This window comes from Oryctolagus cuniculus, chromosome 8 (genome assembly GCF_051225735.1).
Source record: "Oryctolagus cuniculus isolate XC-2025 breed Fujian yellow rabbit chromosome 8, ASM5122573v1, whole genome shotgun sequence".
Classification (NCBI taxonomy): domain Eukaryota; kingdom Metazoa; phylum Chordata; class Mammalia; order Lagomorpha; family Leporidae; genus Oryctolagus; species Oryctolagus cuniculus.
In genome coordinates, this window is record NC_142874.1 from 114,707,429 (window position 1) to 114,727,648 (window position 20,220).

A 20,220-nucleotide genomic window follows, 5' to 3' on the forward strand; every position below is an offset into this window, starting at 1 on the left:
TTCAAAATATAGCCAAATCAAACAACCCCACCTTGAGTCATGTCGTAAATAACCTAAGATACATTAAGAATTGTAAGCAAGACTTCTACTTACAATTCACATTTAAAGATAATTAAATACAATACTTTCTAGTGACAGCCAAAACCTTTGCAAGAGAGCTACTGCCAACCTGGAATTCAAGATATCAACTAAATACCACTTTATTGTTTCAAATACTAATTGAATTCTTAAACCCTATGCAGGTATTGGCAATTCTTCTGCACATCTGTTGTCACATATTAACAATAAAATTTAAATATTAAGAGTATTTGGCAAGTCTTTTGCTTTGAAACTATGTTGGTCATCAGATTTGGGAGCAGAAAATAGAAATAGACCGCTCTTTCTTAATTATAAAATGTTACCATATATAAAACTACTGGCATTATTAAGCCTTGCAAAATAAAAATAAGAAACACAGACTTTTCCACATTCGATCACATGGCATGGGTGCTGGGCTTTTTGTTTTTCATTAAAATCAGGGGAAAAAAAAAAAAAAAAAAAAAAAAAAACAAGAGCTTGAGAATGCCTGCCTTGTGAGACATATGCGTTGACCTCAAAGGGTGAAATGCAGGGCACTATTTATTCAGGTGAAAAAATACAAAGCTTTGCATGTTGTTCAACAGTAATCAAACAAAGAAGATTCCAAAGAATGTTATGCATGTGTGACTTTCAGAAACCAACTGTTGTATTTCCAATAGTAAGTGGTGAATCAGAAACACCAATGACTTCAGAGATTTGGCAATTTTGCCCATAAAAGTTTTTCAAATAGATAACTTTTAGAATTTTCATATATAAATGATAGGGAAATAGTAAGAATAAGCTTCTCAATGACTCAGGTTAGCCTTTTATGGCAGTCATATGGGCAATTATCTACTGAGTTGAATGACTTTTACAAATTATTTTTGTTGCAAAGTTTCTAATGGTAGAAGCCAATGCCCTCTGCCTTGAATAGCCTTCAGATGACTAAACTTGGTCTCCATTTTCTACTATGTCAATCTGGATCAGGATGTCAATATCAAATTTTTTGTGAAGTATACATTACATGCTTTTTGGTGATTGATAAAATATGACTCAATCCCTGATCTCAAAGAATTTACAATAGCAATGCCCCACTGCAGTATAAATCCCCCCTTCTGTGTCTCTTTGGAAATTGCTGCAATAGCAAGTTTGCAATTTTATCTTCCACGGGTCTCAGTATTCTTAATTATAAAATGAGGCTATTAAGATAATTTACAAGGCTCCTTTTAGGTATGAAGTTCTGAGATTCTACAATAAATAACTTCAAGTGTTCTAAGGCTGAGGAGATGCTGGGTGGCAGAGCTGAGGTTTGACATGGGAATGTGAAATATGGGGCTTTAATAAACAGAGGGAGGGAGGAGTACATTCCAGAGAAATAGAATTGGGTGAGCTCAGGCTACAAGCAAGATCATCTAGTGCTACCAGAATTCTTGTGTTAGGATGGGTTTGCCTGAGTAGAGATTCACATTGAAGAGTAGTAAGACAAAAAGTTGACATTGGTTGGACCAGGTAGTGGAATGACTCAATTATCCAGCTGAAAATTCAGGTTTTATACTAGAAACCAAAAGGTTTTCTAAAGAATACAGAAACTTTTACAAAGAATGTTTCATTGGAATTTCTAACACTGATAAATATGGGTGTGTTAGGGGGGATGTCAAATTATAAATTTATAACATAGGAATAGGTATATAAAGGTAGATATAGGAATAGGTATATAAAGAGCTTCATCCATGCAATTTCAGTTTGAACTGCTAGGAAAAGGATAGATTGGTATACTATGTATGTGGTTTCCAAATACCTGCACTGTAGATTGGAGATCAGTTTTACAAGCATCTTTAGGAGGAATTGGTATAATTTTTATTTTTTAGGGCAAATGCTTCATATCACTGTATAAATCTGGGATCAGGGAGCAAGCATTTATCCTACTGCTTAAGATGCCAATTAAGACACCCCTGTCCCATATCAAGGTTCCTGGTTCATATTCTAGCTACAGTTTATCTTCTAGCTTCCTACTAAAGCACATACTTGGAAACAGCAGTAAAGGCTCAAGTAATTTGGTTCCTGCCACCCATGTGGGAGACCTGGATTATGTTCCAACTTCCCAGCACTGACTCTGGACCTGCCCTTGCCATTGTGTACATCTGCGGTGTGAACCAGCAGATAGGATCTACCTACCTTTCCTTTTCTTTTTCTTTTTCTTTTTCTTTTTCTTTTTCTTTTTCTTTTTCTTTTTCTTTTTCTTTTTCTTTTTCTTTTTCTTTTTTTCTTTCTTCTCCCTGTCCCTTCTTTCCTTCTCTTTCTCTCTCTTTTTCTCTCCCTCCCTCTAAAATATTTTTAAAGAATAAGAAAAAAAGGCTCAGTAAAGGTCTTTCCTGGTTTAGTGCCACAGATACAATCAATAGTTACACACTATTGAAATCTTCTTACTCCTTGGAATTGGGAGGTGTAGCCATGTGCTGTCACTGTATCATTAACTGGGCAGTTGTTCAATTACAGTAATACCCACAGAATAGTGATAGTGGGGGCAGTGTCCAGTACAATGACAGTATTTTTTTCTTCAAATGCATTTGCATGCTTATGATGAACTGAAGAATCGTTTAATTCTCATGACTTTTTAAAACAAGTCAGAGAATAATATTTGCAACACAAATAAAGGCATTTTTATAACACAGCCACAAAATATAGGCCAAAGAAAAGCACATATAGCTGAGAAGCATCTGGGAACTAGAGGTAGAAAGATGTTAAAGGGACATTTCTCTAGATAGGGCAACAATCTAAAATGTTCTCTTGGGGTTTAATTTTAATAGCATTAAAACAAAATTTTCTTCAAAGTTCCCATGGATTTATTTAATCTTCAACATGTTGGCTATACTTGGTTCATTACTGCAAATTTGCAATTAAATTGTGAAAATAGTTCTTAGCATGTTACCTCTGGGGTCCTTTTTTAACCTAGTTCCCACAAGAAGATGAAAAATATTAAGAACCTGAATCACTCAGTATTACTTGTGCCAGATACACTATGTAGATCCCATGGCAGGCATATTTAATGAAGGAGTCAGTTGCTGCCACAGCTCTAATTTGGTTTTTCCCAGTGTCCAATATGTTTCTCTCAAATGAACTGGTCCATAGGGAGCTTCAAAAAGTCAGGGTGTGTGAAGAGAAGGAACAGGGAAAAACTCAGCGTTATGACAGTTTTCTGCAAGCTTCATTTTTTTACAAAGTTATGTCAATTGAATTCTGTGGTTTAAATTAACCAGAACATAGGCACCTTAATTAATCAAAAATTTCCCTTAATACCAATAAGTGTGTGTGTGCATGCGCATGTGCACACACACACACACACACTACCATTCCACTGTGGAGTAACATATTTCTGCATTGTCCTGCATATGGTCCAAATTAGCACCTGCATAGTTCAGTTATTAAATGAAAAACAGCTCTTTACTTGACCTATAGAGCTTTTGTATACAAGAACCTATCCAACAGCATTATGTCTTCCCTTATCAGATGTGTGTGGTATGACATAATGAATGTCACACTTCAGTACAATTGGCAAGAATTCAGTTCCCAAGAAAAGGGTCGCATTTCCCTGCTCATTGTTTTGAAAGCAGACATTATACATTGGGTAGCTAATGTTGAAGCCCTGGATTTTTTTTCCCTTAGAGATCTCAAACCAAATCTGAGAAACTAGTAACCTAAATTTAATAACAGTCTGAAAATTTATTCACTGAACAAGAGCTTCTTAGAGTAAGTGATGAAAACTCCAGAGAAATTTAGGTGAATGTATGGGGCCAGACCAAGTCTTTTATCTACAAAATTCGTAAGGATGACAGGATTGCATATAGAAATTCTGGCTTTAAGAATACGTTTCCTACCTGTTGTCTTGGTAAACTAACACACAAATATAAATTTTTAATTATTTTCTAGTACATTTTAAACTTCATTTAATCGTACAAAGTAATATACATCAATATTATTATACTGTTTATATAAACTACTATTTTACCATTTGAACTTTTAGTCTTTGATATGAGATAAACATAATATAAACATATCTGAAATGCCTAGGCTTTACAGATAGAAGAAAACAGTTTTGACACCATGTAAGTAGAAAGAATAGAATATACAGAAAGGTGTACATTTACTCAGAAAAAGAAAAGGGTGCTGGTGGTTGTAATAAGAACATTAAATGATACAAAAGACTAGTAACCCTGGAAAATAGAAGCTAAATCTACCACCTGGATAAAGGCCAAGAAAATGCATTTCCATTGGAATAAAAGAAGTTAAATTAAAAAAAGTTAAATAATATGTGATGTCCTGATTTTAATGAATTATATTAGTTTGTAATAGGCAGAAAGATTGTTTTAATTGTATAAATAACAGAAAAGTCCTCAAAATGTCCTTAAACAAGGAACAATGTTCATATACACTTGCAAACTTAGATTTGTAAAAACAGTTGTAGAACAGAAAGGATATAATCAATTTGGGAAAGATTCAGAAATGACAACTGAAATACACAAGGAGTGGGAAGTTTTCATATAAGACTATGTTTAAAACATTGGGACTTCAGTTTATAAGGTGAAACTTAAAAATTGATAGGATTGAAGTCTATGAAATCATTAAGTTACAAAAATGATCTTATCTGGCAAATAATAAGATACTAGAATGAATGGGTATTCCTTGAAACTCATAAAAAGAAGTTTTATAACAGAAAACAAAATGCACTACATTTCCACAAGTCTTTTTAAAATAAATATTCATTGAGCATTTGCTGTGGATAAGGTGCACGCATATAATACATCTCAATAAGTATCTCATAAATTTTATTACATTTCAAATATAATCTTATTGTCATAAAAATAAAACACATACCCAATTAAAGCATGATACAATGCTACTGGCTGCCAAGGCAGGTGCTATTCCTATTTTCCAAAGGTAGAATTACAAAAATGCTCCAAAATACTTTAAGCAGTTAAGTGGTAAACACATGGAACTCATTAACTTTAAATGTTAAGATAGGGGCCAGCCATCAAGGAAGGATGTACTTTTCTCTGAAAGGAGGAGAGAACTTCCACTTTGCTTATGGCCATGTCCAAATACTAATGGAGTCTGTGGTCACAAAAGGCTTCCATAGCCTTGGCAGCTCATGGCAAGAGCCTCAGGTGATCATTGACGTTATAAACAAGAGTGGTAATTGTTAAATGAACAACAGAAGTCATTGTGCTCTTACTCCCCATATAAGACCTCTGTTCTTAATGAATTGTACTATGAGAATTAACTGCAAAACTTGTTCTCAAACTGTGCTTTGTATGTTGTGTGTGTATGTGAGTGAAAATTGTTGAAATCTGTACTTAGCATAGAGTTGGTCCTCTGTATATAAACTAAAAATGAACCATAATGAAGAAGAGATGGGAGAGGGTGTAGGAAGTGCGATGGGAGTTGGTGTGGGACGGCAGATATGGGGGAAAGAACCACTATATTCCTAAAGTTGTACCTATGAAAAATGTACCTGTGAAAAATGAAAAATTAAAGTTTTAAAATAAAAAAAGATAGGGGCCAGCCCTGTGGCATAGCAGGTAAAGCCGCCACCTGCAGTGCTGGTACCCCATATGGGTGCCTGTTCAAATCCCGACTGCTTCACTTTCAATACAGCTCTCTGCTATGGCCTAGGAAAGCAGTAGAAGATGGCCCAAGTCCTTGGGCCCCTGCACCGATGTGGGAGACCTGGAAAGAGCTACTGGTTTCTGGCTCTGAATCAGCTCAGCTCCAGCCATTGCGGTCATTTTGGGGAGTGAACAAGTTGATGGAAGACTTTCTCTCTCTCTCTCTCTCTCTCTCTCTCTCTGCCTCTCTGCAAATCTGCCTTTTAAATAAATAAATGAATATTTTTAAAAAATTAAGCTAAAAAGATAAACATATTCAGAGATATTTCATTAAATTCAATGTTGACAGACACGTAATAGGTTAGCAAAAGAATGCAGAGATTTTTCAGATATACCTGTATAAGTTTTATATTTGAGAATAAACAGCAATTTCCTCTATTATACATTCCTTGGATATGACATTGTAAGAAAATATTAGATTTAATCAAGGATATCTTGTACAGGAATTTTAACTTCATGAAAATTTAAATATCATGAACTAGATTTTGTTACTAAGAAGCATGAGGACCTATACAGATCTGTGAATTAAATAACATTGTCAATATGTCTGTATAGAGGAGAATGTATTTAGATAGTTTTAGATATTTTCTAGCCTTTTGAAACTATAAGTACTATAGAGGCTTCACATTTATTCTTCATTCATTCACTCTGTAGAGTCTTCCCTTTCCTACACCCATCACCACATCAGTCAACAGAATAGCAAATTTCTTCTCACATTATCTGTGAGATTCAGGTGCAATAGGAGAGAGAGAAAAAACTGACAAAATCTGTGGGTGAGACAAATAAAAATGGGATGCATAAGAGATACTTCATATTTGTAAATCAATGTGCCTTTTATTGAATGAAGAATTGATAGAACCTACAGAAATATTTCTGGGAGAGAATCCCAAGGCTCTGTGCTAGCTGCCAATCAGTGCAACACTGTTAACAATACCTGGGGTGATGAGATCAGAGATATTATCCAAAGGCAGGCTTCAAGTGCTAGAAATAAGGTTTAACGTGTGGGGTGATGAGACCAGAAGGATCCCAAGGGGTCAGAATTGTGGGGTAAAAGTTGGAAAATGAAATCTTAGAGAGACAGGCATAAACGCCTTTATTCTTGAAATAAAGGGTGGGAATATCTAGCCTATGAGAAGTAGTGAAAATGCGACCTGTGGGAAATGGATTTAAACTTCAAAGTCTCTGTTTCCTCATCTATGTAATGGAGGTAAAAGTGAAGTTTGTACAAAGAATAAATGCACTCTGCATATAGAATACACAATGCTTAACATTTAATGAGGTCTGCATACATTTTAGCTACTTTTTTTAGTTATATGTCTTATGGATGGTAATAAGTATCTATCAAATATTTTATTGTGACTCCAGGAAAAACTATCAAAATAAAACACAAAATAATGCTAGTTTCTGTTCAGTAGAACACACTATTTTTCTTTCAATCACTGAAATTTTATAACTATTTTTTAAGATTTGTTTATTCATATGAAAGGCAGAGTTACAGAGAGAGAGTGGGGGAGAGAGACAGAGACAGACAGAAAAATCTTCCATCTGCTGGTTCACTCCCCAAATGGCCAAAATAGCTGGGCTGGGCCAGGCAGAAGCCAGGAGTCAGGAGCTTCTTCTTTATCTTCCATGTTGGTTTTGGGGCCCAAGGACTTGAGCCATGATCAGCTGCTTTCTCAGGTGCATTAGCAGGGAGCGGAATTGGAAGTGGATCAACTGGGATTTGAACCGGTGCTCATATGGGATGCTGGTGCTGCAGGCTATGGCTTTCACCTGCTGCATCATAGCACCGGCCCTAAAATTGTATTCTTCTAAATTTTTTTAAAGACTTATTTATTCGAAAGGCAGAGTTGCAGAGAGGCAGAGGTGAGAGAGAGAGAGAGAGAGAGAGAGAGAGAGAGAGAGAGTCTTCCATCTGCTGGTTCACTCCCCAGATGGCTGCAACGGCCAGAGCTGCACTGATCTGAAGCCAGGATCCAAGAGCTTCTTCGAGGTCTCCCACGCAGGTACAGAGGCCCAAGAGTCTGGGCCATTTTCTACTGCTTTCCCAGGCCATAGCAGAGTGTTGGATTGGAAGTGGAGCTGCCGGGACTCGAATCGGCACCCACATGGGAGAGCAGGTTGCGGCTTTACTGGCTATGCCACTGCACCGACCCTCAAATTGCATTATTATTAAGAAGAGAATTTAGGTAATAAGTTGCATCCTTTCAAAAAAAAACAAAAGAGCCACACTTTTTAGAGGGGAAAATATGAACTTTAAAATGACGGTGATCAGCTCTGACACTATATTTCAGTTTGATTTGCGGCATATTGGGATCTCTGTTTTCCAGTTTTCTCATCTGTAAAATTATGATGGTAATCCGGTGACAGACCACAGGGTTATTGGGAGGATTATAGAGATAAAGTGGGGAAATCACTTAGCAAAAGTCTCACTCATAAAAATACAGTATTTTTAATGATGCATGTTTATCATCTAAATTAAATAACTGAGAGTTAAAAATGCCTTTTACAATACTTTGTATGACTTTACAATAAGCAAGAACTAGGTGAAATAATATGCATTTGTAAAGCAATTTAATTGAGCTAAACTTTCATTATTTATAATATGAAAGCAATTGGAATTATTTATTCCAATGTTTAAAGCTAATATTGGACATTTTGCTGAAAACAGAATGGATAAGTTTCACATTTGAATTATATTAATAATACTTACTATTCATTGAGGACTTATTTTACGCAAAATCTTGTAGCGGAGCCCTTCATTAAAACTAACTTCATGTAAAGATTAGGCCCAGCAAGTTGGAAAGAACGTGAAATTTCTACAGAATTGAGCATTACTGATACTCCCTTTTATTCCACCCTCTTCTATATCACACATTTTTTATTCAAAATAAAAAGTTATACCTGCTAAATTGTTAACACCTTATAAGAATGATTTTCTCATGCCTTTTTTCCTCAAGAAAAGAAATCTTAAATCAAAGAATTGATCTATTTTCAGTTATCTGTTCAGAACTGCAAAAATAACTTCAAATCCAATAATTTATAATTGTACCTTTTTTACCCACAAAACACACAAAAAGACATTAGTAGAAGGAAATCAAGACCAGCACATTTTCAAGTTGAGATACTCACTTACTAAGTTCATAAATCAAAGAAAAATAAAGTGTAAGTGTAGCCAAGAAATTTGAGAGTGGTTAAAGGCACCTGAGGAATATTACACATTAGCAGTGATAATACTCACTTCCCCTCATTTTTCCTGAAGTTGGGAGCTGGAGAGAAAAACTGCCTTAATAGATGGAGTATATCTATAATCCTAAACTATCCTTAAAAATTTTAAACTATATACATGTGGAGTAAACCAAGAAGATTAACAATTTGAAAAATCACCTTTCTCAGATGGCTGATTTGCTTCTACTTTTAAAGTGCTGTTTTAAATAAAAATAAAATGATTGTGCTTATGAATCTTCCATACATATTTAAAACCCAAATAAAATGATTAAATCATATTATAAGAATTTCTCTAGTGACTGTTAGAATGCTGTTAGAAAATATCAAGGAAACAAGTTTCATTTTCATTTTCATTTTTAGTGCCAATTTTTAAAATCTTTACTAATATAAAGGGAAGAAATTTCATGTATTTCATAGGTATAATACTAAAAAATTAGCATACTTCCTTCCCTTCTCCTCCCCTCCCCTAGTTCACTCTTCCCCCTTCCTCAGCCACCTCTTTCCTTCCTTTTTGTCTTTTTAATTCATGCAAGGTCCTTCTTTGAATCCATTATATAATCACAGGCTTAGTTCACCACTAACCATAATGTTTAACAAGTAAAAAGAAGTCCACAGTACCACAGGAGTATAAATGAGGACTAAAAGTAACAGATATTTACAAGATGTATTTTTCATTCCTATATATTTTTTGTATTCTGTATTAACTGACACATCTTGAGAATGGCTTATTTCACTAAGCATAATCATTTCAAGTTGCATACATTTTGTTGCAAAAGATAGGATTTCATTCTTTCTATGGCTAATATTCCTGTATGTATGTATACCACATTTTCTTTATCTAGTCATCAGTTGATAAACATCTGGGTTGATTCCATATTTTAGCTATTGTGAATTGAGCTTCAATAAACATGGGGTAGAGATAACTCTTTCATGTGCTGATTTCATTTCATTTGGGTAAATTCCCAGGAGTGAGATGGCTGGATCACACGGTAGATTCATTTTCAGATCTCTCAGGAATCTCCATACTGTCTTCCATAATGATTGTACTAGTTTAGATCCCACCAATAGTGGATTAGGGTACCTTTTCACCTACATCCTTGTAAACATTTATTATTATTATTATTATTATTTGATTTTTGGATGGTAGCCATTCTAACTGAGGTCAGGAAAAACCTCATTGTGGTTTCTATTTGCATTTCCCTGATGGCTAGTGATCCTGAGCATCTTCTCATGTGTCTGTCGGCCATTTGAATTTCATCCTTTGAAATAAGTTCCATTTTTACCCCCTAAACAAAACAAATTCAAGAATGGAGTGTAAGTATTATCACCTGTAGCAGGGCACTGCAGAGTAGGTATTCTCATGGTTGGTGTGGGGAGTAGCTTCCAAGAGTACACTGGCATCTTCATGAGGGAGATCATCTTTTGGACACCATTATAACCAAAGAAGCTTGTTGAAATCAAAGCTAAATACAATATCATTAATCACATAAAACTATTCCCCTCTCTTCCATTAATCTCTCTTCTCTTTACTCAAGATGAGAAATAGGATAGCAGGAAAGGCAAATTCAAAAGAATAAGAAATAAAAAAAATATACAGCAGAGCTCCCTTCTTCAAATCTCAATGGGCCGGCGCCGCGGCTCACTAGGCTAATCCTCCGCCTAGCGGCGCCGGCACACCGGGTTCTAGTCCCGGTCGGGGCTCCGGATTCTGTCCCGGTTGCCCCTCTTCCAGGCCAGCCCTCTGCTGTGGCCAGGGAGTGCAGTGGAGGATGGCCCAGGTGCTTGGGCCCTGCACCCCATGGGAGACCAGGAAAAGCACCTGGCTCCTGGCTCCTGCCATCGGATCAGCGCGGTGCGCCGGCCGCAGCGGGGCGGCCATTGGAGGGTGAACCAACGGCAAAGGAAGACCTTTCTCTCTGTCTCTCTCTCTCACTGTCCACTCTGCCTGTCAAAAAAAAAAAAAAAAAATCTCAATGAAAATGTACCTGATAATGGTACATGCACATTACACTAACAATTTGATTTAGAATACACAAGATATTTAACAGCTAAAAGCTAACTTGAGTTACCATAGATCATCTGTACAGATGAAGACATTAGGAAACGTTGCTTATGCTGTTGTACAGAGAAAAACAAGGCAGATCATAAAAAATGCATTTGAAAGGACGTGTTGGATAATAATTAATATTCTCTGCACATACCACTTATTTCTTCCCATTTGATAAGCCAATTGCTTTTTTTTCTCTTTCATATGTATTTTACACTTGATCTTAGCCAAAAGGCCCAGAAGTGATCTTTCATATGCATTTTAATACCACTTTACATCATCGTTCTCTTTTTGTTGCTAAAGTTGTAACTTTCCAAAGTTCTGAAAATTTCTGGTGAGTAAATATTCTCCAGGCTCTTGAATTCTCGAGAGCTGCCTTTGCCTTATGTTACATGGATACAGACATGAAAAGTAGCCCTTCTTCAGTTTCCATACTGAAAATGTTTCTCACACAGGCTTCATGAGCTTTGGGGACTTTACGGGATATTTGGTAGTCAGTGGTCAGGATAATGTTATGCATCTTACTCATTTTGCCATCTGTTATTATTGTTGGCTACTCCTGTTCTACATCGCATTCTCTTTATATTTCATCCTGTTTTTTTGTTTGTTTGTTTCACCCTTCCCTTTCAATACTTCACAAATATCTATTTTGCTCTGTCTCTATCTTCCTACATTCCTGGACTGCTAAACACATAGGCAGTCCCAGGTCTGGTTCTTATGCCTAAGTAGAAATGTCCTTGGCTACTCAGTCTCCAGCACTCCTACCCCAAACTTTCCACTTGCACAGGCTTTCCACCTTCTCTTCACTGGCCTCTCAACAATGTTTTGGCTCTGGCACCAACTCCTGGTAATCTCTGTTGTTTACCTGACTTACTCCTTTTCTTTGCACACTTGGGGCAAACTTTTTCTCCTATCCTTCATTAAGCTTCCACCTCATCAATCTCCTGATGAACAGAATATTAATAAACATGTGCACGTAAAAAAAATCCACAGGTGAGATTCCTCTGCCATGGAAATGGATACATATAATACACTTTTGAGAAGGGGGCTAGATTTAACCATTATAACATTAGCTAGGAGAATGTAGGAAGAGGGATTAAAACACTATCACACTGAGTCATCACCAATGATGTATTTCATAAAATATTAGAGGTGGAACATATCTGAGAGATATTCCATTTATTTCCCTTTAGCATAAGAATAGGGAATCTAAGACCCTGAAGAATTAAACAGCTGGCTGATGATTGCACAGCTACTTAGAGATTAGAACCAGAGTTTCTCAGCTTCTCTACTGCTATTTCACATTGTATCCATTGCGTAATTTTTTCTTTGTGTTTAATGGTTTTTGTGCTATTAATATAAAAACATATGCAGTATTCTCCTGTGCTTTAAAAAGGTGTTGAAATACTAATTTATTTTATTCTAACGATCCTTTGCAGGACTGAGCAAGAATATGGTCAATAACTAAGATTCCTGTAAAACCCACAAGGGATCCAAAACAGCAAAAATAATGTTGAAAATAAAAGTTAGAGATTTCACATTTCCTTATTTTAAAACTTGCTAAAATTATGCAGTAATCAAAATGTGACTATATACAGATATGTAGACGAATAGAATGAAAGAGAGACCCTGGAAGTAATACCTTGCATATTTACTCAAAGGATTTTTGCTTGGTTTAAAGATTTATTTACTTGATGGGCAGAGTTACAGAAAAGAGAGAGAGAGACAGAGAGACAGAGAGACAGAGAGAGAATTTTCCATCCACTCGTTCACTCCCCAACTGCCTCAACAGCAAGGGCTGGACCAGACCTGGGAGACTCCTGGTCTCCCGTATGTGTGCAGGAGCCCAAGCACTCTGGTCATCTTCTGCTGCTTTACCAAGCAAGTTGGCAGGGAGTTGGATCACAACTGGATCATCTGGCTCTTACACCAGAACTCATAAAAGATGCTGGCATCAGAAACTTTACCTGCTACACTACAGTGCTGGCCCCTGCTCAAATGATTTTTGACTAGGAGTCCAAGATTAGTCAATGGGGTAAAGGACAATCTTTTAAATAAATGATACTGGGAAAACTGGCCATATGCAACAGAATAAAGTGGGGCCCTTACTTTAAAGAGAATGCAAACAAATGAATTCAAATTGGATCAAAGATCTAAACATAACAACTAAAATTATAAATCTCTTAGAGGAAAATAAGCAGCAAAGGCTCCAGAATATCGAATTTGGCAATGATTTCTTAAACACTATCTAAAAGCAAGGGAGAAAAAAGAAAACCAGATAAATTGGACTTCATCAAAATTAAAAATTTAGGGGTATTACAAATATTACCAACAGAATAAAAGGGTAATTCATGGGATAGGAGAAAATACTTGTGGATCATATATCTGCTAAAAGGTGATATCTAGAATATATAAGCAAATTCCCACAACTCAACAACAAAACTAAAGACCTGATTTTAGAAATGGGCAGAAGATTTGAATAGAAACTTTTCCAAAGACAATATGAAATGATAAATGGGGATATGAGAATATGTTCATCATTAAATCTTGAAAAATGTAAATCAAAAGCCCAAGAATGTACATACATTTGGCATAGAAGTGAAGGTGGCTTGGTACATCTGCATCCTATATAAGGCAGAGTATCCAGGTTTGAGTTACAGTTCCATCCCCAATTCCAGTTCCTGCTAATGCATACTGTGGGAGGCAGCAGGTGATAACTGAAACATTTAGGTCCCTGACACCAATAGAGGAGACCTGGCTTGAGTTACTGGCTCTAGGTTTCAGCCCAACTCAAACCCAGCCTTTGCAAACATTTGGAAAGTGAACCAGTGGATGGCAGTTTTTGTCGCTTCCAGGCTCTCTCTTTCTCTCAATATTTTTCAAAAATGTTTAAAAAGTTTATGTTATGCATATTTTACTAAAGTAAAAAACTCTGGTTCATAGTTACATCCATATTTCAGTAGACTTAATGAAAATCATTTTCTCATTCAAAATATTTGAACATTTAAGTATTGAAAGCCGATAAGTCATACCAAAAGTTGATTTTCATTTAATGTTTATTAATATAAAGAGAACAGATTTTATGCATTCCATAGATACAGTTCCAAGAAGACAACCACACTTCCCTCACTCCTCTACTCTTCCTCAATCCTCTTCTCTTCCTCCCCTCTCTTCATCAGTTTTTGTAAGGACATAATTTTAATACAGTATATATCCACAGCCTTAACTCACCACCAACCATAATATTCAACAAGAAAAATGTAGAGAGACCACAGTTCCACAAAAGTATAAATAGAAGCTAAAAATGACAACCATATTCCAAAGGGACCATTTCTCTTTTTTTTTTTTTGTTCTTTTAAAAGATTTTATTTATTTATTTGAGAGGTAGAGTCACAGACAGTGAGAGGGAGAGACAGAGAGAAAGGTATTCCTTCTATTGGTTCACTCCCCAAATGGCTGCAACAGCCAGATCTATGCCGATCTGAAGCCAGGAGCCAGGAGCTTCTTTCAGGTCTCCCATGCAGGTGCAGGGGCCCAAGGACTTGGGCCATCTTCTGCTGCCCTCCCGGCCACAGCAGAGAGCTGGATTGGAAGAGGAGCAACCAGGACTAGAACTGGCGCCCATATGGGATGCCAGCACTGCAGGCGGAGGATTAACCTACTGCACCACGGTGCCAGCCCCCTCAAAGGGACCATTTCATTCCTACACTTTTTTTTGTATTCTGTTAGATGCCACATATCAGAGAAAACATATGATATTTATGCTTTTGAGACTGGCTTATTTCACTAAGATTAATGGTTTTCATTTTTATCCATATTGTTGCAAAAGACAGGATTTCAACTTTTTAATGCCTTAGTAATATTCCATAGTGTATACATATCACATTTGCTAGATCCAGTCATCAGTTGACATCTAGGTTGATTTCATATTTTAGCTATTGAGAACTGAACTGCAATCACTTCTCGGCCTTTTGGCTAAGATCAAGTGGAGAACTGAGCTGCAATAAACATGGGTGTACAAATAACTTTCATATGCTGATATTATTTCCTTTGTGTAAATTCCCAGGAGTGGGATGATTAGGTTATATTAGATCTATTTATAGATTTATTTACTCTTTCCAAACTCTTTCTAGATTCTGAATATTAATCCTTTATCAGTTGAATAGTTTGAAAATATTTTCGCCCATTCTGTCAGTTGCCTCTTCACTTTTTTGAGTATGTCCATTGCAGTACAGAAGCTTCTTAGGATGATGTAATCCCATTTGTCCATTTTTGTCTTTACTGCCTGTGCTTAAAGGGTCTTTTCCAAGAAGTATTGGCCTACACCAATGTCTTATTGAGTTTCCCTGGTGTTCTCATCTAGAAATTTGATGGTACCAGGTCTTAGATTTAGGTCCTTGATCCTATTTGGGTTGACTTTTCTATAAGGTATAAGGTAGGGTCTTATTTCATCCTTCTTTGTGTGTAGATCCAATTTCCCAAGCATGATTTGTTGAAGGGACTGTCCTTTCTCCATGGATTGATTTCAAGACATAATGGTATGTCTTGAAGCCTCGTATTGTGATGCCTTCAGTTTTTTGTTGTTTAAGATTGCTTTAGCTAATTGCAGTCTCTTGTATTTTAATGTGAATTTAAGTACAGTTTTTTTTCTAGATCTGAGAAAATGTTGGTATTTTGATTAGAATCTTATTGAATCTGTAAATTGCTTTCAGTACTACAGACATTTTGATAATATTAATTCTTCCAATCCATGAACATGGACATTTTAAAAATTTTTTCTATCTTCTATGTGTTTCTTTAATATTTTGTAGTTTTCATTGTAGAGACTTTCACATCCTTGATTAAATTTATTCCAAGGTATTTAAGTTTTTTGTAGCTATTGTGACTGGTATTTATCTTACAAGTTCTTTCTCAGCCACAGCATTATTTTGTGTATGCAAAGGCTATTGAATGTTGTGTGTTGATTTTATACACTACAAATTTACCAAACTCTCTTATGAGTTCCAATAATCTCTTAGTGGAGATTTTTGGTTCCTCTATATATAGAGAATCATATCATCTGCAAACAGGGGCAATTTGACATCCTCCTTCCCAATTTATATCCCTTTGATTTATTTTTCCTGCCTAATAGCTCTGGCTAAATTTCACAACTATATTGAATAGTAATGGTGAGAGTGGGCACCCTTGTGTGCTTTGGTGTCTTAACAGAAATGCTTCCAGATTTTCCCTATTCAATATGATGTTTGCTGTGGATTTGTCATATATTGCCTTAATTGTGTTGAGGAATGTATACTCAATTTGCTTAAGGTTTTTATCATTAAAAAAGATTGCAATTTATCAAATGCTTTCTCTGCCTCTCAAGATAATCACATAGTCTTTATTCTTCAACTTGCTCAAGTACTATACCATATTTATGAATTTCTGTGTGTTGAGCCATTCCTGCATCCCAGGGATAAATCCCACATGGTCCAGGTGAATGAACTTTCTCATGTATTCTTGGATTCAATTAGCTCAAATTTGTTCAAGATTTTTGCATATATTTCATTGGGCATGTCCATATATGGTTCTCTTTCTTTGTAGTGTCTTTACCTTGTTTTGGAATTAAACTGATTCTGGCCTCCTAGAAGGAGTTTTGGAGGATTCCCTCCCTTTCAATTGTTGTGAATAGTTTGAGAAAATTGGGATTAGTTCTTCCTTAAAAGTTTTATAGAATTCAGTTCACAGTTGGTCATGGTGGAGGGAATGGGAGTCAAAGGGAGCACATAGACAAGTCTAGTACCTGCTAACGCTAACCGATGGAGTAAATAAAGGGGAGAGTGATCCAACATGGGAAGTGAGATACTCAGCAGACTCATAGAATGGCAGATGTCCTAAATAGCACTCTGGCCTCAGAATCAGCCCTAAAGGCATTCGGAGCTGGCTGAAAAGCTCATGAGAGTATTTCAGGCATGGAAAGCCAAGACACTCTGGCAAAAGATCTCTGCGAGTGAGATCCCAGTGGAAAGAACAGGTCATCAAAGAAGGAGGTACCTTTCTCTGAAGGGAGGAGAGAACCTCCACTTTGACTATGACCTTGTCTAAACAAGATAAGAGTCGGAGAACTCAGAGGGCTTCCATAGCCTTGGAAACTCGTGACTGGAGCATAGGGAGATTACTGATGCCATAGACAGGAGTGTCAATTGGTAAAGTCAACAACAGGAGTCACTGAGCACTTACTCCTCATGTAGGATCTCTATCCTTAATGTGCTGTACATTGAGATTTAATGCTATAACGAGTACTCAAACAATATATTTCACTTTGTGTTTCTATGGGGGTGCAAACTGTTGAAATCCTTACTTAATGCATACTAAACTGATCCTCTGTAAAAAAAAAAAAAAAAAAAAGAAATTATCAATTCCCAACTTGACTCTCACTGGGATTAAACATGACAATAGGTCTGCTCTGATTTCATCATCATTTAAAAAAATCATCTATTATTTTTCACTTTATGTTTCTGTGTGGGAGCAAACTGTTGAAATCCATACTTAATGTATACTAAGCTGATCTTCTGTATATTAAGATAATCGAAAATGAATCTTGATGTGAATGGAAGGGGAGAGGGAGTGGGAAAGGGGAGGGTTGTGGGTGGGAGGGACGTTATGGGGGGGAGAAGCCATTGTAATCCATATGTCGTACTTTGGAAATTTATATTCATTAAATAAAAGTTTAAAAAAAAAGTTTTATAGAATTCAGCAGTGAAGCCATGTCCTGGGAAACTGACACAGCAGTGGCAGTTTCCTGTCACTTGCTCTCTCTCATTTTATTTCAAAAATGTTTCAAATGATAAAGTTTATATTATGCAGATTATACTAAAGTTAAAAAACTGGTTGACAATTACATTCATATTCCAATAGCCTTAATGGAAAGCATTTACTCATTCAAATATTTAAATATTCAATGTCCCCAAATCATGCTAAAAGCTAAATAAAGTATTTATTTCTTAAAGTAAATTATGAAATGGTAGAACAGAACAATCAATGTAAATAAATAAAAAGGTAAGAGATGTAGTATCAATAAAAACCAAGCATTATTAAAAGAGAGGAAATGGGGCCAGTGTTGTAGTACAGTGTGTTAAGCTACCTTCTGCAATACAGGCATCCCTTACGAGTGCACGTTTGAGTACCAGCTGCTCCACTTCCTATGAGACTCCCAGTTAATGTGACTGAAAAAGCAGCAGAAGATGACTCAAGTACTTGGACAAGGCTATCCACATGCAAGAACCAGATGGAGTTCCAGGTTCCTGGCTTTGGCCTGGCCAGTCTCAGCTATTGCAGCCATTTGGGGATGGAAACAGCAGATAGATTAACTCTCCCCACCTCCAATGCCTTTCAAATCAATCAATCAATCTTCAAAAACAGGTAAGGGTTAGGGTTATTTCCAGACAAGCTAGTCGGCAAGTTCTTCATATATGAGGTAGAATATGAGTGGTCTAGGAACAGTAAGACTGGTGTTGTAGGGATGAAGCTAAGGAATTACATGGAAGAAAAGTTGCTCAGTAAAGGCAAGGCCACAAGAAGTGATGGTTTAGGATGAACTGCAAAAGCAGCTCTGTTTTTCTTTACTAGAGTAAGGGAAGTAGGAAAAGAAAATAAAGCTAGAAATGTTCATTACAGTGAACCTAGAGTGTTAAACTAAGGGAATTGGAATTACTATAAGTAAAATAGAAACATTTCTTTAAAAAGTTGTAAAAAAAAGTAGAAGAATGAAATTGACAACCTATTATATGAGTGCTGTTGTTAGCTCTTGTTTATACTTCTGTGGAACTGTGGTCTTCCTACTTTTTACTTGTTGAATATTATAGCTAATGGTGAATTAAACCTATGATTATAGAGTGGATTAAAATTATATCTTTGAAAAAATTAATGAAAACAAGAGAAGAAAGGAGGGGGATTGGGGAATGGAGAGGGTGAAGGGGCTATTTATCTTGTTAGAACTATACCTATGCAATATATGAAATCTGTTCTTTTTATAATGATAAAAATTAAAAATAAATTTTTAAAAAGTTGCCCAATTTAAAAATTATATCTTATATCTATTAGGAGAGCATTCGGCTTTAAGGAACAAAGATTAATTAGAATGCCTTATATAGATAAGTGCTTATTTTATTTCATAAAACTCAGTCAGTGGTTGGCAGCCCAAACAAGTACAAATGTTCAAAGATGTCATCAAGGATGCCACTTCCTTCTAACTCTTCTAACTTTCAGCTCCACTTTTCCTTAGCCTGTCATTTTCATTTCAGTGGTTACAGATGGCTGCTTCATTTCCAGGCACTGATCCTAATTCCAGGTGGAAAGAAAGAGTGGGCAGGAAGGAAGAAGTGGTATCTATATCAAGAAAGCAGAGGTTTCTCCAGAAATTCCTAGCAGATGTACACTCTATACTATTGGGCAGAGCAAGGTAATAAGGCTACCATTTGCTATAAATGAATATGAACAATAAGTAATTTTAGGAAGATACAGTGCCATCTCAATCAAAATCAGAGTTCTGCTAATAAGAGCAAGGGGAATAAAGAGTTGCCAACCAGCTTTTAACCACAGAATAAGTGACACTCAAACACATGTACTTACTTTGTTAATTATATATATATATACATATACAAGTCTTGATATTTGATATAATGCTATAAGTATCTTTTTTCTATATATGTGTCGAGATTTGTTGAAACTACTTTAGTTGTGACTTTCTATTAACAATCAATAGAGTGACTTTTGCTGTAACTACCACTTTTGTAGAAAGCATTATCTCTCTTTCCTTTCATGATATGCTACTTTCTGAATCCTGTGTATAATGTAGCACCTAGACCCATGTGCTAGTTACCATCTCCACAGTGGAACCACTTACCATGAAGGATTTTTAAAGATCTTGTTGCCACGAACAGACAATTATTGTAATTCTGAAAGCATTTATGAAGGCTTAATGACAAAATTTGTTTTAAGTTTAGTTGATTAACTTCTAAAAATTAATTCCATCTGTTCACCTCTACAAATTAGTATTGCCTGAGGATATTTCTTGTTAATAACTTTTTCCCTAAATAGTACTATTAGTTCAAGGTAAGAAATGGAGAATATTCTCTACTGTGAAAGAATTAGTAAGGATTTTAAAATATAACATACAGGTTTTTTCTGAGGAAATATTTGATTAAATTATATGACTTTCGGCACATATGATTATTTTGTTAATGGTTA

The 20,220-nt window shown here is 36.0% G+C and overlaps 1 protein-coding gene across 2 annotated transcripts in view; it reads right to left on the reverse strand.

Annotated features, from left to right (window-relative positions):
* CFAP299 (cilia and flagella associated protein 299) overlaps positions 1-20,220 on the reverse strand; it is a 746,834-nt gene that overhangs the window by 304,366 nt on the left and 422,248 nt on the right. The gene's annotated exons all lie outside the window — the stretch shown is intronic.